Source organism: Oncorhynchus clarkii, chromosome 24, assembly GCF_045791955.1.
Source record: "Oncorhynchus clarkii lewisi isolate Uvic-CL-2024 chromosome 24, UVic_Ocla_1.0, whole genome shotgun sequence".
Lineage (NCBI taxonomy): Eukaryota > Metazoa > Chordata > Actinopteri > Salmoniformes > Salmonidae > Oncorhynchus > Oncorhynchus clarkii.
In genome coordinates this window covers 16,225,342-16,246,489 of record NC_092170.1, presented here as the reverse complement: position 1 = coordinate 16,246,489, position 21,148 = coordinate 16,225,342, and the positions used below count along the sequence as shown (strand labels likewise).

At 46.3% G+C, this 21,148-nt stretch overlaps 1 protein-coding gene across 4 annotated transcripts in view; it reads left to right on the top strand.

The window, feature by feature from the left end:
* Positions 1–409: 409 nt before the first annotated feature.
* The window catches only part of LOC139382817 (tripartite motif-containing protein 3-like), a 44,104-nt gene continuing 23,365 nt past the window's right edge, over positions 410–21,148 (top strand). The window contains exon 1 of one of the 4 annotated variants that reach the window (XM_071127037.1): positions 410–596. The gene's annotated coding sequence lies outside the window, so the exon portion shown is untranslated. Of the gene's footprint in view, positions 597–13,463; positions 13,848–21,148 lie in introns of those variants that run through there. The other 3 variants (XM_071127035.1, XM_071127038.1, XM_071127036.1) reach the window with 3 other exon arrangements.

Here is a 21,148-nt window from a genome sequence, read left to right as displayed (position 1 = left end):
CCCCCCCTCCCTCAGTTGCTCAATGGGTAGGCATCTAAGTGATCTGTATAAAAGTCTAGCTAGACCATTAGGCTATATTTATTAATGGTAAATACAGTCATTAGGGCTTGGCCATTGTCTTCTGTACAGCTTCTCTGTGTGTTCCTTATATCTTAAATAGCAGCCTGATTACGACACCAGAGAAGGCAGTGAAAAGCATCCTTTGTCCTTTTATGGGCAGGGGGTGGGGTTAAAACAAGTTACACCCTATTGCAGCAGACAGTCTTATCCCTCCATCACATTCTGAAGATGCTCCACCTCATTTACATCTCATTTACATGCCCTATATCCCATTGGACAGCCAAACTCCTCCCACTGCTCTCTAGCCAATCAATAACAGTATTTGTACGGATCCGCCCCTCCCTCCCTTCCCTTCTCTTCTCCTTCCCCTCCCAGTCTCTCGCTCCTTTTCTTCCCAAACACAGCAGACACCCTGCCCTTTATTCCTGTCTCACCGTTCTCTCTGTGTATTCTGTTATAACACAGTAGGACTCTGACAATGGACAGCTGTGGACTTGGATGCTGACACTTCTCTCTAAGGCTGCCTGGAAATTCATGTGAGTACAATCCTCCCATTCCGCCTCTCTCTGTCTGTCTCGCTGTTTTCTCGGTGCTTTCTCCCCAAGCCAGCCGTAGTGCAGTGCAGTGCTATGTCCAGGGTTTCTCGCTACATATGGATGCAAAGAAGAGTTTGAATAATTGATTACAGTATCTCGTCTGGTATCTGTGCCTCAGTTCTGAGAATCTCAGAACAGGAACAAGCAGTGATTATTGACCACTTGGCATCTACGGCTCTGAGCTGTTGCTGTAGCTTTTCTATTCATAAGAGGGGAAATGGCATTGTATGTGAGTGGGAAATGGCACATGCACACACACCTCTCCATTTTAGCTTGCTGACTGCTTGCTCTGCTCATTAGCAGGTGGGCATCAATGCTGCAGTCTATGGGTAGGGCTCATGGCTGGATGAGGTTACTGTATTTTGGAGACTTTATCATATGTTTATCTATATTTATGTTGTTTCAATGTTATATTCTGAAATTGCTATTTAATGTTTCAATGTTACACTCTTAGAAAATAAATGTGCTAAAATGCTTCTCCAGCTGTCCCCAAAGTAGAGCCCTTTGAATAACCCTTTTTGGTTCCAGGTAGAAACATTATGGTTCCAGGTAGAAGCCATTTGGCTTCCATGAAGAGATTTCTACGCGGAACCCAAAAGGGTCTAAGAAGGGTCCTCCAATGGGGACAGCTGAAAAACACTTTTGGAACCTTTTTTTCCCTAAGATTGTATGTTAGGACATGATGTTGTGTTGTGTTTCAGTGTTATGTTAGGTAATGATGTTATGTTTCAGTGTTATGTCTGATAATGATCTTATGTTTCAGTGTTATGTAATGTAGTAATATTATATGTTATGTTAGGTAATGATGTTATGTTTCAGTGTTGTGTTAGGTAATGGTACAGTAAGCTCATGTGAATCAGCTGATTAGGTCTATGTTCAAGTCATTCTATGGCTCTTCATTTGGCATTGTATTGCCACTGGGTGGGTTGTCTAGCTACCTCCCCTATCCTGCATCAAACATTATAGATGTCCAGGAGTGCTTTAGTCTGTTGCAGTGCTGGGTTATGTTGGGTTGTTGCAGTCAGGTCTGATTAATGGTGGGAGCTGACTACAGCTAACAGCTGTTCCCAGATCTGTTAGTATATTACATTGTGCACTATTAGGAGAGCTGGCCACAGCCCTGGTCTTGCTCAGAGCAGGCAGCCCTGCATGTGTGAGATCAGACATCAGCAATGATGACACAGGCCACAGTCTACCAGAGGATGGTCTGAACCTAGGACTGGTCTGAATGGTTACACAATGCTGTCACTTACTGTCGTGTTATAATGTGTACTAATACAGTATTGTGCTGTGCTGTATTAATGATGTCATGAAATAAGTCTTTGCTTGTAATTCCGTGCTGCTTTAGGGAAGATTAATAGACAATAGTGCATTGTGACTGCTGTGGAGGGGGAGAGAGAGGGAGAGAGGGAGACCACCTGCAGTTGAGTTCATGAAAGACAGTCAGTGAACATCTATGTGCTTCCTTGGGGTCACCAGCAGCCAGTTGTCATCAGAGATGTATCAGCTGTCACTGATGTAATTATACCACTACAGGTGGTTGGAACTGGGAAGAATATCATTCTTCACCTTGTCTCCTATCAGTTTTTTAGCCACAAGGACAGCTAGGTTAAGAGACCTATACTTCACCTCTTCACTGAGTGAGTTAGTGTCCTCCTGGAATATGCATAGTCTGTGTTCATTTTACTGTGAAGTAAATTGATTGGTTTAAAATACACTAAAACATTTGATTTGACTTGATGTGATTTGTTGGAACGTTATTAGATAGAGTGATAGTGTTTTAAGCCTCAGGGAAGCCAGCAGGAGATTCATTCTTAACTGTATTTGACCCTTACTGCTATTAGTATCAACTAGAGGTCGACCGATTAATCGGAATGGCCGATTTCACAACAATCGGAAATCGGTATATTTGGGTGCCGATTTCCGATTTGTTTTATTTTTTATTATTTTTTATATATATATATTTTTTATACCTTTTAATTTAACTAGGCAATTCAGTTAAGAACACATTCTTATTTTCAATGACGGTCTAGGAACGGTGGGTTAACTGCCTTGTTCAGGGGCAGAACGACAGATGTTCACCTTGTCAGCTCAGGGGATCCAATCTTGCAACCGTACAGTTAACTTGTCCAACGCTCCAACCATTGCACTAAATGAGGAGCCTGCCTGTTACGCGAATGCAGTAGGAGGCAAGATAAATTGCTAGCTAGCATTAAACTTATCTTATAAAAAACAATCAATCAATCATAATCACTAGTTAACTAGTTAACTACACATGGTTGATGATATTACAATCAATCATAATCACTAGTTATAACTACTAATCCAGTTTAGCAGGCAATATTAACCAGGTGAAATTGTGTCACTTCTCTTGCGTTCATTGCACACAGAGTCAGGGTATATGCAACAGTTTGGGCTGCCTGGCTTATTGCGAACTAATTTGCCAGAACTTTACGTAATTATGACATAACATTGAAGGTTGTGCAATGTAACAGGAATATTTAGACTTATGGATGCCACCCGTTAGATAAAATACAGAACGGTTCCGTATTTCACTGAAAGAATAAACGTTTTGTTTTCGAAATTATAGTTTCCGGATTCGACCATATTAATGACATATTACTTTCTTCTCCAACACTTTGTTTTTGCATTATTTAAACCATATTGAACATGTTTCATTATTTATTTGAGGCTAAATAGATTTTATTGATGTATTATATTAGGTTAAAATAAGTGTTAATTCAGTATTGTTGTAATTATCATTATTACAAATAAATTAAATAAATAAAGAAATCTGCCGATTTAATCGGTATCGGCTTTATTGGTCCTCCAATAATCGGTATCGGCGTTGAAAAATCATAATCGGTCGACCTCTGGTGTCAACATCACAGATCTCTTTCCCCACACATCACATCACAGTCCTCTTTCTCTAGTCTCCAAGCAGGAAGGGACAGGCATAACATTCCTATTAATGAGATCTAATACTAGATTTCAGATGTAGGGTCGTGATCATCCACAATAGAATAGTCCTGTAATGCATAACAGTATTAATGACAGTTTTCGGAGTCACTATCTACAGTGGTTCAGCATTAGTCTGACTTGGGGAGTGAAAAGCAGCATTTAACCTCGTCATCTGACCACCTTGGAGCGATGTTGCGCCTATTTTGGCCATGCATTCAGCAGTGGTCTAGTGTTCGAAATCCCAGACGTATGTGGGAACATTGTTAATGTGGGAGGCAACCCGTATCCCCTATACAGTGCAATACTTTTTACCAGAGCCCTTTGAGCCCTGGTCAATAGTAGTGCACTAGGGAATAGGATGCCATTTGGACACATACGTGGACTTTATTAGCCTTCTGTAATGGCTTTCCTCCTCTTCATCTGAAGAGGAGAGGCGAGAAGGATCGGAGGACCAATATGCAGCGTGGTAAGTGTCCATGGTTGTTTATTAAAACACAAACTGAACACTCCATACAAAACAATAAACGTAACGTGAATAACCGAAAACAGTACCGTGTGGTGTAAAACACAGACACGGAAACAAACCCACAAACAAACAGTGAAACCCAGGCTACCTAAGTATGATTCTCAATCAGAGACAACTAACGACACCTGCCTCTGATTGAGAACCATACTAGGCCAAACACAGAAAAAATACCTAGACACACAAAACATAGAATGCCCACCCAACTCACGTCCTGACCAACTAAAACAAACAATTAACACAATAACTAGGGTCAGAATGTGACAGTACCCCCCTCCCAAGGTGCGGACTCCGGACGCAAAACCTGAACCTATATGGGAGGTTCTGGGTGGGCATCTGTCCGCGGTGGCGGCGCTGGACGCTGGACTCCACCATAGTCTTAGTCCGCCTCTGTGGTCCCCTAGGAACGGCGACCCTTGCCGCCGACCCTGACCTGGGAACCCTAAACAACAGGCCCACCGGACTGACAGACACCTCTGGACTTAAGGGGTAGCTCTGGACTTAAGGGGTAGCTCAGGCTGGTTGACGGCGATGGCAGCTCCTGGCTGGTTGACGGCGATGGCAGCTCCTGGCTGGTTGACGGCGATGGCAGCTCCTGGCTGGCTGACGGCTCTGGCAGCTCCTGGCTGGCTGACGGCTCTGGCAGCTCCTGGCTGGCTGACGGCTCTGGCAGCTCCTGGCTGGCTGACGGCTCTGGCAGCTCCTGGCTGGCTGACGGCTCTGGCAGCTCCTGGCTGGCTGACGGCTCTGGCAGCTCCTGCGCTGGGCAGACGGGCGGCTCAGACGGCGCTGGGCAGACGGGCGGCGCTGGGCAGACGGGCGGCTCAGGCGGCGCTGGGCAGACGGGCGGCTCATGCGGCGCTGGGCAGACGGGCGGCTCAGGCGGCGCTGGGCAGACGGGCGGCTCAGGCGGCGCTGGGCAGACGGGCGGCTCAGGCGGCGCTGGGCAGAGGAGCTCTGGCGCCTCTGGACTGAGGGGCGGAAGCTCTGGCAGCGCTGGAGAGGAGGAAGGCTCTGGCAGTGCTGGACTGAGGGGCTCTGGCGCCTCTGGACTGAGGGGCTCTGGCGCCTCTGGACTGAGGGGCTCTGCCGGCTCTGGACAGGCGGGAGACTCTGACAGCGCTGGAGAGGAGGAAGGCTCTGGCAGCGCTGGACAGAGGAGCTCTGGCGCCTCTGGACTGAGGGGCTCTGCCGGCTCTGGACAGGCGGGAGACTCTGACAGCGCTGGAGAGGAGGAAGGCTCTGGCAGTGCTGGACTGAGGGGCTCTGGCGCCTCTGGACTGAGGGGCTCTGGCGCCTCTGGACTGAGGGGCTCTGGCGCCTCTGTACTGAGGGGCGGAAGCTCTGGCAGCGCCGGACAGGCGGGAGACTCCGGCAGCGCTGGAGAGGAGGAAGGCTCTGGCAGCGCTGGAGAGGAGGAAGGCTCTGGCAGCGCTGGACAGAGAAGCTCTGGCGCCTCTGGACTGAGGGGCTCTGGCGCCTCTGGACTGAGGGACGGAAGCTCTGGCAGCGCCGGACAGGCAGGAGACTCCGGCAGCGCTGGAGAGGAGGAAGGCTCTGGCGCCTCTGGACTGAGGGGCTCTGGCGCCTCTGGACTGAGGGGCGGAAGCTCTGGCAGCGCTGGAGAGGAGGAAGGCTCTGGTAGCGCTGGACAGAGGAGCTCTGGCGCCTCTGGACTGAGGGGCTCTGCCGGCTCTGGACAGGCGGGAGACTCTGACAGCGCTGGAGAGGAGGAAGGCTCTGGCAGTGCTGGACAGAGGAGCTCTGGCGCCTCTGGACTGAGGGGCGGAAGCTCTGACAGCGCTGGAGAGGAGGAAGGCTCTGGCAGTGCTGGACAGAGGAGCTCTGGCGCCTCTGGACTGAGGGGCGGAAGCTCTGGCAGCGCTGGAGAGGAGGAAGGCTCTGGCAGTGCTGGACTGAGGGGCTCTGGCGCCTCTGGACTGAGGGGCTCTGGACAGGCGGGAGACTCTGACAGCGCTGGAGAGGAGGAAGGCTCTGGCAGTGCTGGACAGAGGAGCTCTGGCGCCTCTGGACTGAGGGACGGAAGCTCTGGCAGCGCCGGACAGGCGGGAGACTCCGGCAGCGCTGGAGAGGAGGAAGGCTCTGGCAGCGCTGGACAGAGAAGCTCTGGCGCCTCTGGACTGAGGGGCTCTGGCGCCTCTGGACTGAGGGACGGAAGCTCTGGCAGCGCCGGACAGGCAGGAGACTCCGGCAGCGCTGGAGAGGAGGAAGGCTCTGGCAGCGCTGGAGAGGAGGAAGGCTCTGGCGCCTCTGGACTGAGGGGCGGAAACTCTGGTAGCGCCGGACAGGCACCTGTATTGATGGGACGGAGATACAGCCTGGTGCGGTGGTACCGGGCTGGGGACACGCACCTCAGGGCGAACGCCTTGCATACTACGCCAAATCAACAGCTCTCTCTCTTCAATCTCCTCCAATTCTATTAACATCTCCTCGAGTGTCTCCTCATCTCCCATCTGTTCACTCTCCTCCAATCTGTCCAATAACTCCTCTCAGACAGAGGCTCTGTGAGCGACAGTAGTTCGCAGCAGATTGCAGTCTGGCTTGACAGGAGTCTGGGCAGTGGCCTATGGCTGAGTATGTGTGTCGACCTTTCTGAGATCTGCAGTGTTTGTGTGTGTGTGTGTGTGTGTGTGTGTGTGTGTGCTGGCGGTAGCCTCTGAAACATGCCGCATACATGGGTGTGTGTATCCTAATGAGCTGCTGTTATGCTGAGGACTGTGTCCTGGTGCTGAGGACTGTGTCCTGGTGCTGAGGACTGTGTCCTGGTGCTGAGGACTGTGTCCTGGTGCTGAGGACTGTGTCCAGGTGCTGAGGACTGTGTCCAGGTGCTGAGGACTGTGTCCTGGTGCTGAGGACTGTGTCCAGGTGCTGAGGACTGTGTCCAGGTGCTGAGGACTGTGTCCAGGTGCTGAGGACTGCGTCCAGGTGCTGAGGACTGCGTCCAGGTGCTGAGGACTGCGTCCAGGTGCTGAGGACTGCGTCCAGGTGCTGAGGACTGCGTCCAGGTGCTGAGGACTGCGTCCAGGTGCTGAGGACTGCGTCCTGGTGCTGAGGACTGCGTCCTGGTGCTGAGGACTGCGTCCTGGTGCTGAGGACTGCGTCCTGGTGCTGAGGACTGCGTCCTGGTGCTGAGGACTGCGTCCTGGTGCTGAGGACTGCGTCCAGGTGCTGAGGACTGCGTCCAGGTGCTGAGGACTGCGTCCAGGTGCTGAGGACTGCGTCCTGGTGCTGAGGACTGCTTCCAGGTGCTGAGGACTGCGTCCAGGTGCTGAGGACTGCGTCCTGGTGCTGGTGCTGAGGACTGTGACAGAGACAGGCTTCTCCTGATGTGTCCATGTCCTCTGTCTTTCCCTCGGTAACATTAGTCAATCCACAGTCCTGCAGTGATAAGCTCTCTGACCTAAATGGTACCCAGGGCCCTGGCCAAACGTAGTGCACTACATCGGGAATAGGGTGCCATTTGGGGTGCTATCAGTGTATCGTTTCCTGTCCGTGTGCATCCAGAAACCACCTATTGGAATTGTACCCATCTTCCACAATAGGAAGATCAAACAAGACAGAGCATAATAGAGCTTTAAAAAAGTATCTCTGATCTGTTATTGACTTGTTCTGAAGGGTGTGTGTATTAAAGCCCTTAAAGAGACCATCCAATATCTCTTTCTGATCAAATGATCCTCTTTTATTGTCATTTCTTAACCAAAGCAACTGGAGAAAGTTGGCTTTTGGAGTTGAGATACAGATTCACTCCTATTTATCCTTAAACTATTTCAGTAAAATGCTGTAGTCATACACAAGTGAAAAGTCCCAGATGGTTTTGGTAAAGCTCTTATTCCAGGTCTGTGTCCGTTGCACTTTCAGTAAATGACATGTCAATGAAAGGTCATCCAGCCACGTCTCCTTTCAGTTACATTCCCTCAGGAGGTAAAGGGATGGAGACAGACAGACGTCCCTCATGCAGCACCCTGACATGTAAAGACACTGGTATGAGTCCTAAATGGCACCTTATTCCTTATATAGTGCACCACTTTTGACCAGGGCTCTTGGGCTCTCTGGTCAAAGTAGTGCATAATATAGGGAATAGGGTGCCATTGGGGATGCAATGCTGGTGTGCTACAGTATCACTGCTGTATGAATGATGATCGATGGGTAGACCGAGAGCCAAGGCCTTTTGTCTAAGGTGAAATAAGTTACTCTTAAGTTACTCTTGACTATCAGCTGTACCTTCCAATTACTCATTAACAAGGTTTGTTGCTTCTCTGAGCATCCATGCACTTTAAACTTGGGGTCAGCTGCATTGACTTCACGTATTTTCAGCCTCTCGCACCCCCTCTAAATAGGACTACAGAACAGTCCTCCAGCTCTGTAAACTAGGGGCGATTTAAATAATGCAGGGATCCAAATACTCAATTACTGTTCAGCCATGCACGACTCATCTGATGCAGCACTACAGTCTTGCGTATAGTGTGTTCCCAATGTATTTCCTATAGCCTGTACAATACATCAGTGTCTGTCTACTAATGTGAAAAATGACCATATATTGGATATTGTGTATGCTTGATGTGCTCCTTATGTATCCCCATTCCACTACCTTGACCTGGGTCAGGGTATGACCCCAAGGTACTGGTGGGGAGTGGAGAGTTGTTTTGGCTTTATACAGTATACATTATATCCCTTTTCAGGAGATATCGTTTAAAAGATTATGGTTAAGGTGAAATATCCTTGTCTTAACAATTTTATGCATTCTTGTTTGTTTGACAAATGAGCGGGGTGTCCTATTTTTACCACAACTCGTACATTGTTATCTGGAGCCCTACTCTTTAGCAAATGCAGCATACCTACTGTTACTCAAGTCCAGTCTCTCTGCTGTCATGCTTCCCTTGGACACAGACATACACTACCGGTCAAAAGTTTTAGACACACCTACTCATTCCAGGGTTTTTCTTTATTTTTACTATTTTCTACATTGTAGAATAATAGTGAAGACATCAAAACTATGAAATAACACATACGGAATCATGTAGTAAACGGTGTTAAACAAATCAAAATAATGTTATATTTGAGATTCTTCAAACTAGCCACCCTTTGCCTTGATGACAGCTTTGCACACTCTTGGCATGCCCAGCCATTCTCTCAACCAGCCTCACCTGGAATGCCTTTCCAACAGTCTTGAAGGAGTTCCCACATATGCTGAGCACTTGTTGGCTGCTTTTCCTTCACTCTGCAGTCCGACCCATCCCAAACCATCTCAATTTGGTTGAGGTCGGGAGATGGTGGGGGCAAGGTCATCTGATGCAGCACTCCATCACTCTCCTTATTGGTCAAATAGCCCTCCGTATGTGTTATTTCATAGTTTTGATGTCTTCACTATAAAAATAAATAAAAACCCTTGAATGAGTAGGTGTTCTAAAACTTTTGAACGGTAGTGTATCACTCCCAGTGACGAATAGGAGAAACAGACATCCTTGCTGTCTTTCACAGAGTGTTGTGAAAATTGAATCTGGACTACTTCATTCTAAATGCTATCTAGATGACTACTGTATGATGACATGCCCACAGCAACAGATATAGCTGGAAACATAAGCCAGCGTCTATATTTAGACAGCACTGTAGGCCTACACTTAGACAGCACTGTAGGCCTACAGTACAGCACAGTACATCACCAAGGGCTAACACATCCCACATTAGGCCACTCTTCTGCTGCCCACCTCCCAGCTGACTGCTCTGCCAGACCTATGATGTACAGACAGTATAGAACTGTATCTTTACTGTATGGCTGTCTATGTTCGAGACACTGGGACCAAGGCTGTGTCTGATAAGACACCCTATTCCCTATGTACTGCACTGGGGCTCTGGTCAAATGTAGTGCACTAGATAGCGAATGTGGTGTTATTTGAGCCCCACCCCAGGAGTTGTGTATTGTGGTGAGTCATCATCAGAGCCACTCACTGACTCCTATAGAAGCCCTCTTTGCTCTGTGGCATTTCACTTATGCAACGTTACACTTAGCAGAGAGAGAGTATTATTATTATTCAGGCTCAACTATTTATGTGATTCTAAGTGGAGTCTTCTGCTCTGTGAAAATGTCTGTCTACAACGGATAAAATCAATTGCTATGCATTAGTCATGCAAACAGCAGTAGGCCCATATTCACTTCTTCATCCTGACATACTTACATTAAGAGACTCTCTCTCACACAGTGGTGAGTCACTCGGATAGGGAGAAAGATGCAACAACAAAAATCGTCTTCTCTTATAGTTCATTCACACGCCAAGTCAGTGGTTGGAGTGTCCCCCCTGTGATTGGAAGGTTGGGGGGTTCGATCCCTGGGCGAGTTACCAAGGACTCTAAAAATGGGACTCGATGCATCTCTGCTTGGCACTCCGCATTAAGGAGATGGATTGGCGGTAAGGCCCTGCGACAGACTAGCTTCCTGTTCAAGGGGGTGTACTTGTACATCATGCTGCTTCAGAAACAGGAGATTGGCGCATTGGGCAGGAGCCTTTCTGGCTTGGACAGGATGATAAAGCCATTACCAATGCCCATCTCCTGGACAGTTAGGGTGTGGTTGTGGTGCTCCCATGGTGTGGCTTTAAGATGAGAGTTGACTAGACGTGTTAGTTACGGGAGCGTGTGAATGTGTGTGACGGTGTCATTAGAGGCTGCGATCCAGACAGTGGCCTGAGCCCAGCCCTGCAGGAAGGAGCCCATTAAGCCACTTAGTGCAGAAAGAGAGTGGGTGAGATACCGTACATAGAATGTATGACTGGGTCTCAAAGATGATTTGATGCTCCCCTCCCTCCATAGCATAACGAGAACCCCTCTCACACAGAAATCTATACTGACATCAGGCTGACATTAAGGGCAGTATGACAGGGTTCTTAGGTGAGAATTACTGTAGACGTGTATCACTCCTCACTGGATTAATGAGATTTAAAAATCAGGTCTGACTGTGGTTATTATCTGAAATGGATTTGTGTCCCAAATGGCTGCCTATTCCCTTTATAGTGCAAAGCATGACATAGGGAATAGGGCACCATTCGGGAAGGAATCTTGAGTCTGTCTCCATTGTGGAACAAAATCACTTTCTGTTGTTTTCCTTTTCTCTCCATGTATAAACTGTCAATCACATGTTGGTATTTTAATATATGATTGAGGGTTACATGCAGTGTTTGAAAAAACCCTTTCAGGCTCTCTGAAACCAATTCACCTTTCTGTGTGAGGTTACAATTCTGTGTAAACCTTGGCTTAAGAATCTCATTTTCACACTCACTGTTATGTCTGCCATTCAACCCTTCTCCACGGACTTGTCAGAGTGCATTATTGGACAAAGCTGTTGTCTGGTGAACACTGTTTTTAAAGACAGATTTGTGGGAGGAACTGGGAGGGAGCTGCCTGGGGAAGTGTATGTGAAGGGAGGGCAGGGGAGGGGAGGTAGACTTTCGCAGGCCTAGTGTTGTGACTAGCAAACATACAGAGAGATCGAGGAGGGAAGACTGCTGCAGGCTTAGTGTAGCAACTAGCCAGCACACACACACAGCACAGAGAGAGAGGGGAGGAGCCTGAAAGGTTTGGCTTGCACCCCTCTGATGTCACTGTTCAGCTGCTACCATTCAGCCGCTGAGAAGAGAGGGAGGGGGCTTTGGCTCGAGAGAAGCAGGGAGAGAGGGGCTGGGGTTTTGGGGGGGGAGAGTGAAGGGGATCTGCTGAGATTCTTAGTCACTGGTATTGTAATGGCTGGGCATGAAACACTATGGGCCCTATAGCCTAGCATGCTGCTTCTGCTGCTGGCTGAGAACACCTCCAACTGTAAGGCACCCTATTCCCTACATAGTGCACCCTACATAGTGTATGGAATAGGGTGCCATTTGGGAGGTAAAATAAGAATGTCTAATGCTAGGCTAGTTGCTGAGATCCTACTGCTACTACTTCTGGGGCGGTTTAGAAAAGAGAGGGAGAGAGAGAATGAGAGCGCTGAAAGAAGAAGGAATGTCATTGTTAGAGCTGCTCTCATCAGTAAAGACAGCTGCCTCTGGTTGCTCTGCGTGTTGGACTGAGGGAGGCTATAGCAGGTTAGCTCACCCTACTCTCTCTCTCTCTCTCTGTAGAAGCTAGCTCCCTGCATATTTCTTGCTCTCTGTATACAAGCTAGCTCCCTGCATATTTCTCTCTCTGTATAGAAGCTAGCTCCCTGTGTATTCCTCTCTCTCTCTCTCTCTCTCTCTCTCTCTCTCTCTCTCTCTGTATAGAAGCTAGCTCCCTGCGTATTCCCCTCTCTCTATCTCTCTGTATAGAAGCTAGCTCCCTGTGTATTCCTCTCTCTCCCTGTATAGAAGCTAGCTCCTTGTGTATTCCTCTCTCTCTGTATAGAAGCTAGCTCCCTGTGTATTCCTCTCTCTCCCTGTATAGAAGCTAGCTCCTTGTGTATTCCTCTCTCTCTGTATAGAAGCTTAGCTCCCTGCATATTCCTCTCTCTCTCTCTCTCTGTATAGAAGCTAGCTCCCTGCATATTCCTCTCTCTCTCTCTCTCTGTATAGAAGCTAGCTCCCTGCGTATTTCTCTTTATAGAAGCTAGCTCCCTGCGTATTTCTCTCTCTCTGTATAGAAGCTAGCTCCCTGCATATTTCTCTCTCTCTGTATAGAAGCTAGCTCCCTGCGTATTTCTCTCTCTCCGTATAGAAGCTAGCTCCCTGTGGATTTCTCTCTCTCTGTATAGAAGCTAGCTCCTTGTATATTTCTCGCTCTCTCTGTATAGAAGCTAGCTCCCTGCATATTTCTCTTGCTCTCTCTGTATAGAAGCTAGCTCCCTGCATATTTCTCTCTCTCTCTCTCTGTAGAAGCTAGCTCCCTGCGTATTTCTCTCTCTCTGTATAGAAGCTAGCTCCTTGTATATTTCTCGCTCTCTCTGTATAGAAGCTAGCTCCCTGCATATTTCTCTTGCTCTCTCTGTATAGAAGCTAGCTCCCTGCATATTTATCTCTCTCTCTCTCTCTCTCTCTCTCTCTCTCTCTCTCTCTGTAGAAGCTAGCTCCCTGCGTATTTCTCTCTCTCTCTTTCTGTAGAAGCTAGCTCCCTGCGTATTTCTCTGTGTCTAGAAACTAGCTCATCTACTCTGTGTGTATAGAAGCTCCTTACCACTATACTACTGTTACTTACCTACAGACAGACACAGGCAGTCAGGCCTCTCAGAGCTACTGTTATTCCGCTCTCCTCTGGGCCAGCTGGGAGTCAGGCAGGAGGCAGTACAGGGGAAGGAACCAGGGAGGAATTTGGGGAGTGCCATTTTAAGGTTTCCTATATTTTCTGCTTCCTCTTTCAGCACCAGAACAACACAACAGAGACAGGAGCTAACTGGCTGTAGCTACAGGGAAACAAGCTCTATGCTGTATCTACTGTGTCAAGTGATCAGAGGAGAGCGAAAACGACAGCTAGGAGGGAGGACAGAAAGAGGGGGTAAAGAAGGAGGGAATCCCAGCGTTCATTGTGGTCTGTTTGTGAACAGAGCGGTCTGCTGGTGTTCTGCTCCATCATAGGAGAGGAGAGGAGATTGAGTGATCAGTTGAATTGAAGTGTTTCTGAGGAGAGATTACCCACTGAGCCTCAGCTGAGCCCAGCACATGAAAGATGAGTCCAGACTGAGGGCTGACAGCCTACAGGTTGTGGTGGTGGTGGTGGTGAAGATGTGAAAGGTGAGTGGACGTTTCTCTCTAAGGGAAGACTTGCATTTCCTCCTCAAGCTAATGCATATGCATTAGCTCAACAGACTGACACATGCTTGTATTCACATTAATTCTCTGGGTTAGTTGTACAGGGCTGTGGTGGTGAAGGTTGAAGCAAGTCTATGACATCATCCACTCTAGTGAATTCTAGGATATCTGTGGGTTGATGTTTCTCACATATCAGGGAGTTTTCCTGTCTCTGTATTCTGTATTCCATTCTCTGGATTCGTTTTTATCCAAGTAATTCACAGACATGGCCTGTTACTATGTAGCATGGTATTACCACAAGCTACGATATGTCCTTTTTTTAACGCATCATATTTTCTCCAGAATTGGCTGGTTGTGGTTACTTTCTTAGAACCATTTAAAAAAAAATCTAGAACCTAAAAGGGTTATTTGGCTATCCCAATAGGAGAACCCTTAAAATAACACTTTTTCCCCTAAGAATGTAGAAGGTTAAGAGGATAGAGTTGTGATACAGTATATCCTGCCCTCCGTTAATATGTTATTTTAGACAGTGTGGACATTGTTCTCTTATCAGGCCTGATCCTGATAAATCCCCACAGATTTAAGGCCAGTGTTCTTTTGTTTCGTACTGCTTTCTAGCCATGGGAACCTGCCAAGTTGTATCACACAGTCATGCTGGGTCCCAAATGGCACTCTATGGGGCCTGGTCAGAAGTAGTGCACTGTATATGGATTATGGTGCTATTTGAGATGCAGTTTATGAATGCCTGCTATGGGCTCTTTGTGTAGGCAACACAAATATCAGTGTTGTAAAGTCATTTCAAAAGTCGTTTCACTCTGCTTGTTTTAAACATGATCTATACATAATCTTAGGTGTTATTGACAAACATTTATTTGTGTTCATATTGTGCAGAGCAGACAATCAACACTGCATAACAGGTTATATCATCTAAGAGCCTAGTGAGTCATAAAAGGATTTACTATTTCATGTTACAGTAGAATATTTTTAAAAAAAAATGTTTGGGTGCAAAGCTGTCAGAATAGGGCCTAACTGTGGATGACATAACTTTAACAAATAAGCTACTGCATAAAGACATATTTATTACCAAACCGAATATAGAAGAATAATAGAACAAACTTAGAAGAATAAGACAAGCTTTTACATATGATGCAAAAATGAAGTGTCAAGGTTAGAGGTCGACCGATTAATCGTAATGGCCGATTTTAATTATGGCCGATTTCCGATTTGTTATGAAAACTTGAAATCGGCCCTAATTAAATCGGCCAGTATTTTTGGAAACCGATTTGGCCTAATCTTTTTTCTTTACACCTTTTATTTAACAAGGCAAGTCAGTTAAGAACACATTCTTATTTTCAATGACGACCTGGGAACGGTGGGTTAACTGCCTTGTTCAGGGGCAGAACGACAGATTTTTACCTTGCCAGCTTGGGGATTCAATCTTGCAACCTTACGGTTAACTAGTCCAACGCTCTAACCACCTGCTTTACATTGTACTCCACGAGGAGCCTGTCTGTTACGCGAATGCAGTAAGAAGCCAAGGTGAATTGCTAGCTAGCATTAAACTTATCTTGTAAAAATCTATCAATCAATCAATCATAATCACTAGTTAACTACACATGGTTGATGATATTACTAGTTTATCTAGCGTGTCCTGCGTTGCATATAATCGATACGGTGCGCATTCGCGAAAAAGCACTGTCGTTGCTCCAACATGTACCTAACCATAAACATCAATGCCTTTCTTAAAATCAATACACAAGTATATATTTTTAAACGTGCATATTTAGTTAATATTGCCTGCTAACATGAATTTCTTTTAACTAGGGAAATGGTGTCACTTCTCTTGCAACAGAGTCTGGGTATATGCAGCAGTTCGGGCCCCCTGACTCGCAACGAGTCAGGGGGCCCGAACTGCTGCATATACCCAGACTCTGTTGCAAGAACTGTGTGAAGACTATTTCTTCCAAACAAAGACAGCCAACTTCGCCAAACGGGGGATGATTTAATAAAAGCGCATTTTCTAAAAAAGCACAATCTTTGCACAACTGTACCTAACCATAAACATCAGTTCCTTTCTTAAAATCAATACACAGAAGTATATATTTTTAAACCTGCATATTTAGCTAAAATAAATCCAGGTTAGCAGGCAATATTAACCAGGTGAAATTGTGTCACTTCTCTTGCGTTCATTGCACGCAGAGTCAGGGTATATGCAACAGTTTGGGCCACCGGGCTCGTTGCGAACTAATTTGCCAGAATTTTACGTAATTATGACATAACATTGAAGGTTGTGCAATGTAACAGGAATATTTAGACTTATGGATGCCACCCGTTAGATAAAATACAGAACGGTTCCGTATTTCACTGAAAGAATAAACATCTTGTTTTCGAGATGATAGTTTCCGGATTCGACCATATTAATGACCAAAGGCTCGTATTTCTGTGTGTTATTATGTTATAATTAAGTCTATGATTTGATAGAGCAGTCTGACTGAGCGATGGTAGGCAGCAGCAGGCTCATTAGCATTCATTAAAACAGCACTTTCATGCGTTTTGCCAGCAGCTCTTCGCAATGCTCAAGCATTGAGCTGTTTATGACTTCAAGCCTATCAACTCCCGAGATTAGGCTGGTGTAACCGATGTGAAATGGTTAGCTAGTTAGCGGGGTGCTCGCTAATAGCGTTTCAAACGTCACTCGCTCTGAGGAGTAGTTGTTCCCCTTGCTCTGCATGGGTAACGCTGCTTCGAGGGTGGCTGTTGTTGATGTGTTCCTGGTTCGAGCCCAGGTAGGGGCGAGGAGAGGGACAGAAGCTATACTGTTACACTGGCAATAATAAAGTACCTATAAGAACATCCAATAGTCAAAGGTATATGAAATACAAATGGTATAGAGAGATAGTCCTATAATTCCTATAATAACTACAACCTAAAACTTCTTACCTGGGAATATTGAAGACTCATGTTAAAAGGAACCACCAGCTTTCATATGTTCTCATGTTCTGAGCAAGGAACTTAAACGTAAGCTTTCTTACATGGCACATATTGCACTTTTACATTCTTTTCCAACACTTTGTTTTTGCATTATTTAAACCAAATTGTTCATGTTTCATTATTTATTTTAGGCTAACTTGATTTTATTGATGTATAATATTACGTTAAAATAAGTGTTAATTCAGTATTGTTGTAATTGTCATTATTACAAATAAATAAATAAAATATGCCGATGTAATCGGTATCGGCTTTTATGGTCCTCCAATAATCGGTATCGGCTTTTATGGTCCTCCAATAATCGGTATCGGCTTTTATGGTCCTCCAATAATCGGTATCGGCTTTTATGGTCCTCCAATAATCGGTATCGGCTTTTATGGTCCTCCAATAATCGGTATCGGCTTTTATGGTCCTCCAATAATCGGTATCGGCTTTTATGGTCCTCCAATAATCGGTATCGGCTTTTATGGTCCTCCAATAATCGGTATCGGCTTTTATGGTCCTCCAATAATCGGTATCGGCTTTTATGGTCCTCCAATAATCGGTATCGGCTTTTATGGTCCTCCAATAATCGGTATCGGCGTTGAAAAATCATAATCGGTCGACCTCTAGTCAAGGTTATGGAAGGTTTTGCAGCTAGTGGGTTGATGTGGGGCTTGGGGTGGGAGTGTGGCTAGTGGGGAACACTGGGCTGTAGCACTGGGCTGATATGTGTTACAGTAGTACTGTAGCACTGGGCTGATATGTGGGCTGATATGTGTTACAGAAGTACTGTAGCACTGGGTCTAATGAAGCTGTAGGGCTGTGGGTGGTAGTAGCAGTGTGGTGTAGCACTGGGCTGATAGTAGCAAGCCTTCCTCTTTTCTCTCTGCAGCATCTAAAATAAGGCCTGTCTGTATCAGGGCCTCAGAGTGGCACGTGGCTGGTGTCACAATGATCTGCTCCAGGCCATGCTGTGGCTCAGGCTCTGCTCTGTCCTGCTCCTGAGAATACAGCTTGGCTGCCTGAATACAGACAGGCCTATAGCCTGGCTATAGCCTGGCTCAGTGGCTCTCAGCATTATAATATTAACTCTATGGGCTTGCTCTCAGAAGACAAAGACCATACAGCATCTAACAAGTAGCCAACCAAAAACATGTTATTTATAGGCTAATATGGGGTATCTACAGATTGTGAGAAAAATAGCTGCTTGATTAGTGAATGGGCATTGACCATGTTAGAGCAGTATATCGATGTACAAGTCACTAATAGTTACCACTTCATGGCAGTATGTTGGTGACGTCAAATCAAATTGTATTAGTCACATGCGCCGAATGCAACAGTGAAATGCTTACTTACAAGCCCCTAACCAACAATGCAGTTTAAAAAAAATATGGATAAGAATAAGAAATAAAAGTAACAAGTAGTTAAAGAGCAGGAGTAAAAAAAACATAGCGAGACTATATACAGGGGTGTACAGAGTCAATGTGCGGTTAGTTGGGGTAATATGTACATGTAGGTAGAGTTATTAAAGTGACTATGCATAGATGATAACAACAGAGAGTAGCAGCGGTGTAAAGGAGGGGGACAATGCAAATAGTCTGGGTAGCTATTTGATTAGATGTTCAGCAGTCTTATGGCTTGGAGGTAGAAGCTGTTTAGAAGCCTCTTGGACCTAGGTTTGGTGCTCCGGTACTGCTTGCCGTGTGGTAGCAGAGAGAACAGTCTATGACTAGGGTGGCTGGAGTCTTTTTTTTTAGGGCCTTCCTCTGACACCGCATGGTATAGAGGTCCTGGATGGCAGGAAGCTTGGCCCCAGTGATGTACTGGGCCGTTCGCACTACCCTCTGTAGTGTCTTGCGGTCGGAGGCCTAGCAGTTGCCATACCAGTCAGGATGATCTCGATGGTGCAGCTGTAGAACCTTTTGATGATCTGAGGACCCATGCCGAATCTTTTCAGTCTCTTGAGGGGGAATAGGTTTTGTCATGGCCTCTTCACGACTGTCTTTGTGCTTGGACCATTCTAGTTTGTTGGTGATGTAGACACCAAGGAACTTGATGCTCTCAACTTGCTCCACTACAGCCCCGTCGATGAGAATGGGGGCGTGCTCGGTCCTCCTTTTCCTGTAGTCCACAATCATCTCCTTAGTCTTGGTTACGTTGAGGGATTTTTTGTTGTCCTGGCACCATACAACCAGGTCTTTGACCTCCTCCCTATAGGCTGTCTCGTTGTTGTCAGTGATCAGACCTACCACTGTTGTGTCATCGGCGAACTTAATGATGGTGCTGGAGTCGTGCCTGGCTGTGCAGTCATGAGGAAACAGGAAGTACAGGAGGGGACTGAGCACACACCCCTGAGGGGCCCCTGTGTTGAGGATCAGTGTGGCGGATGTGTTGTTACCTACCCTTACCACCTGTGGGCGGCCCGTCAGGAAATCCAGATGCAGAGGGAGGTGTTTAGTCCCAGGGTCCTTAGCTTATTGATGAGCTTTGAAGGCACTAGGGTGTTGAACGCTGAGTTGTAGTCAATGAATAGCATTCTCACATAGGTGTTCGTTTTGCCTTGGTGGCAAATGGCAGTGTGGAATGCAATAGAGATTGCATCATCTCTGGATCTGTTGGGGCAGAATGCAAATTGGAGTGGGTCTAGGGTTTCTAGGATAATGGTGTTGATGTGAGCCATGACCAGCCTTTCAAAGCACTTCATGGCTACAGACGTGAGTGCTACGGGTCGGTAGTCATTTAGGCAGGTTACCTTAGTGTTCTTGGGCACAGGCACTATGGTGGTCTGCTTAAAACATGTTGGTATTACAGACTTGGACAGGGAGAGGTGGAAAATGTCAGTGAAGACACTTGCCAGTTGGTCAGCACATGCTCACAGTACACGTCCTGTTAATCCGTCTGGGCCCTGCGGCCTTGCGAGTCCAGTCTGTGCTAGCAAAACAGTACTATAGCTTAGCATCTGCTTCATTTGACAACTTTTTTATTGATCTAGTCACTGGTGCTTCCTGCTTAAATTGTCGCTTGTAAGCAGGAATCAGGAGGATAGAATTATGGTCAGATATGCCAAATGGAGGGCGAGGTAGAGCTTTGTATGCTTCTCTGTGTGTGGAGTAAAGGTGGTCGAGTTTTTTTCCTGATGCTAATAGAAATTTGGTAAAATGGATTTCAGTTTCCCTGCATTAAAGTCCCCGGCTACTAGGAGTACCACCTCTGGGTGAGCGTTTTCTTGTTTGCTTATGGCGGAATACTATCTTAGTGCCAGCCTCAGTCTGTGGTGGTATGTCACTGGGCAGCTACGAAAAATACAGATAAACTCTCTAGGTAGATAGTGTGGTCTACAGCTTATCATGAGATACTCTACCTCAGGCGAGCAAAAGCTTGAGACTTTCTTAGATATCGTGCACCAGCTGTTATTTACAAAAATACATAGTCCGCCACCACTTGTCTTACAAGACGCCGCTGTTGTATCCTGCCGGTACAGAGTATAATCAGCCAGCTGTATGTTGATAGTGTCATCGTTCAGCCACGACTCCGTGAAGCATACGATATTACAGTTTTGGATGTCCCGTTGGTAGTTTGATCTTCCTCGTAGGTCATCGATTTTATTCTCCAAAGATTGCACGTTTGCTAGCAGAATGGAAGGGCTTTATTCGATCGCCTACGAATTCTTGGAAGAATTCTGGCCCCTTTTTCTCCGCCCCCTCTTCATGCAAATCCCGGGGATCTGGGCCTGTTCCCGAGAAAGAAGCATATCATTCGCACCGGGCTCGTCAGACTCTTTAAAGGAAAAAAAGGTTTCTGTCCGTGGTGAGTAATAACAGTGAGTAATAACAATCCTGATGTCCAGAAATTATTTTTGGTCACAAGAGACTGTAGCGGCAACATTATGTACAAAATAAGTTACAAACGAGGCAAATAAACTGGAAGAAAAAAACCCACAATCGGTTGGGGACTCGTAGAATGTCAGTCTTCTTCCCCGGCCCCATTTTACATGATGTAGGGGTTAATCTGTGTTCTATATGACAGATGTACAGCATGTCATCATCATGGCATCTCTACCCTGTTATTCTGTGTTCATATAGACAGTACAGCATGGCATCTCTACACTGTTAATCTGGAGTTGACCCACTGATACAAATCATTGTAATGCCAGCTCTGGCTGGCCTGCCAAAACCACTGATTTGTCATTTTACTGTACTCTAAAAATGTAATATAGAAATAAGAGAAACAAATACAAAACATTAAGTTAATAGGTAGTGTCCGAAATGGCACCATATAAGGGATTAGGGTACCATTTTGGACTCAGACTTATT